Source organism: Montipora foliosa, chromosome 14, assembly GCF_036669935.1.
Source record: "Montipora foliosa isolate CH-2021 chromosome 14, ASM3666993v2, whole genome shotgun sequence".
Taxonomy (NCBI): Eukaryota; Metazoa; Cnidaria; class Anthozoa; order Scleractinia; family Acroporidae; genus Montipora; species Montipora foliosa.
Genome location: NC_090882.1, coordinates 757,526 through 762,525, shown reverse-complemented (window position 1 = coordinate 762,525; position 5,000 = coordinate 757,526). Strand labels below are relative to the sequence as shown.

Below are 5,000 nucleotides of genomic sequence, written 5' to 3'. Positions count from 1 at the left end.
AATGAAGTTTCCGAAATTTCCCAGGTATATTTAAGAGCCGGATGAAAAGATCTGACGAAGGGCTAACGCTCGAAACGTCAGCTTTTAGAATCTCTGTACGGTGGTCAATTTACATTATCAACTCCGTTGATAAACCAAATTTTTGTATCAAATTAAATGAATTTCCCGGAGGCCGCCACCTTGATTTGGCCCGGCAGAGCTCTCGAGTCTTACACATTTCGATGCAATCTCACGCTCTCGCAGAGACACCAGCATTTCTCACGCATTGGCATTTTTTTCGTAGATAACTCTACCTTTTACACTTTCAGAAGTGCCGTCATAAATTTTGAATTCTTTCCTTGACTGGCGTTGAACTTCGGCCAATGTTCAATCTGTTCGTGTGCGACCAATTTTCTTGTTTCTTCATTACTTTCACCGGTTAATATTTACATGTAAAGTATAGGCCAATATGTTAGCTCGGGCTAACCATGATAACATGGGCTCTTTAGCAAGCAGCATGTCAAAACCAAAATGGCGCACTCGACGGTGCATTTTCAGCGATTTGAAAACTGCACTTCTCAAATTTCAGCCCTCCCCCCCTGCCCCCTAGGATTGTTTGGCCCCTCCAGCACAAGAAAAACAGGGCACTTGCACCTTTGGCACAATCTCCAGCAAGCATCTCACTCTTTGGAAACTTTAAGACTTGAGAGCTCTGGTCATTTCGGCTTCGGGCCACCATACAACTGATAACACGCCACAATAGTTATTCAAAATGGCGGCGCCCACAAGAAAGAAAAGGTATGGCTCTCGAAATTAATTAAATTGGCTAGGGGAAATGAAGTTTTTAAGCAGCACAGTGCATTGAAATGGTAATTCAGTACCAAAAGAGGTAGCAAACCAAGCATTCGGATTGGTTAATGGCAAAGAAAATCACAGATAGCCAATCAACTGCAAGCCCGGGATGGCGCTTATCTATTCCAAATTGCTCTCGAATTCATGAGATTACCTTTGCTAATCTTTTTTCTGGTACCTGCACCCCATGAAAAAAATTAAGCAAATTTGGTTGTAAACATAATTTCCTGCGCTTTTAAAATTATCTTTTTGTGGGAGTTTAGTTTCCCATCGAGTTCAATCAGTGAACGCTTTGGCGGTAAACCAGAATTTTAAAAACAATTTGAGTTCTTAACTCACACTTTGCCTAGGTAGAATCTCAACATATTCTTAAAGTTTGGTTTATAATAACCACAAAGTTTTTAGACTGACAAAAGATTGTTAATAAGTTTTATAAGGCCGAAACGGTGAAACCTCTCAATATGTATTTTTTCATGAAAAGTGCTCGTAAAAACTGAACCGTTTACACAAAAACCGTATTGCAATTGAATACGGATTTGGTTATAAGTTTCCGCTTGGTTACAGTTAGTTCAAAGGTTTAGGACCGGATTTATAGCTGAGAACTTTTTACCGAAAAATGATACTTTGTATGTAAATAACAAATCGAGTCCGCTCTTCATTAAAAGGCATCGGATTCGTCAAAAATACGGAGACTTTCGCTGGAAAATGAACGAGTTTGATTTTTATTCACCCTACTACTGAATAGACTTACCTAGTGTTGTACTAATAAACATTTTCGTGACATGCTAAGCCTTGTATTTTTATGTTAAGACGACAGATTAAGGTGAGCTGCCTTATTTATTTCGCTCCAAGGCAATTTTAATTCCTAGCACAAAATGAACACTTTCTCAGAATTGCGTTGGTTGCTAAACGTGTCAAATTTGACAGATAAAAATCAATCGATATCGTATCTTTCGCCCGCTTTTCCGGCCATCACTCCTTGCAAAATTAATTAGAAACTGAGTGAATTTCATGATTGCCAAGAAAACTTATGGACCCTAAAACCCGTTATCTCTCTTGACACCTTTATTTGTCTTTATTTTGATTCTTTTCCTTTTATATTCTAAATGTGATCCCTACCCACTTTTATTATAGGAAAGGAGAAACGGTCTTGAGAAATAGCTTTGAAATCGACCCACTTTGAAATCACTTTTAAAATTTCGTAAACATTACAAGTCAGTGTAAAATGAGTTAATATTAGGGTGCGTTCGATTGACAGGATTCCGGAATAGGAATACATGGAATACAAGTTGGAAATCCTTCGTTTTTGCGGAGATTCACATTAAAATTGTCAAACATTTGCTAAAATGCTATTTTAAAGATATTTTTATTATCCTTGCAGCTTCGAAATCCGCCAAACATACCGTTTTAATCATCACTCCACGTATTCTCATTCCGGAATAGGGTCAATCGAACGGGCCCTTACATTAGGCATAAAACTATTGCAGTGGTCACCATGCAGTATTAAAGTATTTCAAAAGCATTTTTGCTTAATTCCTACCTTGGTTTTAAAAATGTCTCAAGGCTTTCCCCGTGAACACGCATTGGGTCGTTTCCACACAGGAATCAAGGATTAGTTAATCGAAGAGCACCTGTTATTGAAACAAAAAAAGATTTAAAATTCCTCATTTTTACAGAAGTCTCCTGTAAGATCAAAAGAACAGTAAGCCGTTTGGTCTGAAGAAATATGCTTAAATATCATAGGAATGAACGCATAATCGCCCGTCGCTGCGAAAGCAGTCCCTTAAACAATATATTATTTGAAACTTAACTAGACACAAGTTTACCTCCAATGAACATTCAAAACTAGACTGCTTTTCGCGATCTCCAGGTATACTCCTTAAACATTCGATTCAAGCCTTTGACAATTCAAACGCGAACAAAGGAAATCCATTTATATTTCCATATAGTCTCAGCTGGAGTGACGCGAAAATCCAGAGGCAACGCTTTAACAAGGCAAGGAGAAATTTTATTGGTTGTTTCGCTATTAAGCGAGCGTTCATTGATTTATTTCAAAATGTCTCTTGACAAATAGACTGCTACTATCTGTCTTTCAACCATAGCTTTTTTGCTACTACATCTGTTCATTTCACAGCTTTGTGAAAGAAACGATGAATAAATGTTTTTTGTAACATTCGACATATTTGCAAACAATTAGCTAAACAGTACTCTGACCAAAGGCAGCGGCCTATGCCGAGGATCAGCGAAATTATGAAGTACTCTCGCACGGATTTGCATGCCGGAGAGAATCAAATTTAATATTATTGACAGTAAGAAGCTATGATTGAACTAAAAGAAACACAAATAAAATGGTGTTGACTTGCGAGGATTCTTGTCTCCCTTTTTTGCAGCGTTTAACTTGAAGCGAGCTTAAAGCGATTTGAGCCTTCTACCTGCCTGTCTTTCCACACTCATGCAATTTTATTAGTAATTATCACGATTTATATAACAGTTCTCTCAGGTATCACCCATCTGGAATTAAATCTTTATGCCTTTGCGCAACCACCTCATTAACTTTACGTAGAAGCTAAAACTATATTTTAAAATTCTGAATTAGTCTTTCACGATTCCGCACTTTAATTAGATTCAAATTCCTCTTTTCTACAGGAAATATCATTTACATGCCCTTATAACTACATGTGCAGGCCACTTAAGCCCGCTTTGGCCTTGGCCTTTCTTATGAAAATACTTAAAGTATAAACCAAAGACAATCATTCTAGTATCTAGATCTCGTGGAATTTTCCCCTAAAGTGAGTCTCTGTAAATCGCTGAGACAGTATATAAAAATTAAAAGGAAAAATTCAAGGCTCCTGATTATTTGACACTCAGAACTGACGTAAAAGAAAGATGAGACCAATAGACTGAATAATGTTTACATTTTTTTCCGTGCTGCACAAGTAATTAAGAATGTACAGGTGTATTCCAAAAGTCTTCACATTTTCACGTTCTTATTGAAGAAGGCTTGGACTATTGTTTCATAAAGCAAGCAAGCAAGCAATAATTCTGCTGAAATACGATCGATTATAAATTGATGATGTGGTTACGCGTAATATGGAAAACAGAAATTGGGAATGAGGAAAGAGAAGGCACAAGACATCAATCCTGTTGTTATCCAGTTGTTTACTTTATCCTAGTAATTTGAGATAAATTACCAGAGGGTCTTTGTTTTTCACACACTCACTCAGTTCGTTCTTGGTCTCCGTGGTACGCAAGAACCAAACCAATGATTTATGCGTTTGTTTAACTAGGATCAAAAGTATTCTATCAATAATACTGACTAAAGCTGTTTCTGTGGAGTGATTTCTTCTTACATACAAGGCTGTTTTGTCTGAGTGAGTCAGTGGTAGTCTCTCAAAGATCTTAGAAATCGCTGGTATACTCGTTGTTCTTGTCCGATATTTATTCCCTTAATGTGTTGCCGTGTCACTCAACATGCAAGAGGCCCTCTCAGGGGGGTCCTTGTTCCCTTGTTCCCTTTGAAAATTAGATTGTGTTCCCTTGATCCCGAAATTACTCTCAAACTTGTTCCCAGTTTTTGATCCCTAAAATTGTTTATGTTCCCTTGTTCCCTAAAATATTTTGACATTGTTCCCCTGTTCCCCAGTTCAAATTAGCCATGTACCCTTAACTTGTCGCCCAAAACCCATGGGAGAGCATCCTCAATAAGCGACAAAAGTAGATGAGACACTTCTGGAAAGACCACAAATAGGAAAAAGAATCATCTTTACGTTATTATTCCCACCTACCCCCGTTCAAAGTTGGTAACGGAAAATTTGCTTTGTAAAAAACTGCGATACAATATATCTTAAATTAAACGTACTGAAAGCTAAAACGACGACGCTTCGATTTCGACGCTATCCTAACGTCATTATCAAGTCAAAAAAGTAAAAAATGGAAATTGATTATAAATGCTAAAGGCACAATAGCTAGAAGAATACTACAAGGTTAAACAAAAAGCTTAGCACGAATCCTCTAGCATTTAAAGAAGGCTTGAGTTTTCTAATGAGTAACATTTCAAAAACCAAACAATCGAATTTTTTCTGGAGCTTCCTGAGAATTTTAAATTGGGCTTTCTTTTAAAAGATTGCTACTATCGTGAGACTCCATGAAATGTTTTCCGATCGCCCAAT

General features: G+C 37.4%; 1 long non-coding RNA gene across 1 annotated transcript in view; it reads right to left on the bottom strand.

The window, feature by feature from the left end:
- The window catches only part of LOC137985131 (uncharacterized), a 7,889-nt gene extending 5,115 nt beyond the window's left edge, over positions 1–2,774 (bottom strand). The window contains exons 1-2 of the long non-coding RNA XR_011119245.1: positions 2,658–2,774; positions 2,372–2,462 (exon numbers count right to left, since the gene is read on the bottom strand). This is a non-coding gene — a long non-coding RNA (uncharacterized lncRNA). The remainder of the gene's footprint in view (positions 1–2,371; positions 2,463–2,657) is intronic.
- Positions 2,775–5,000: the final 2,226 nt, after the last annotated feature.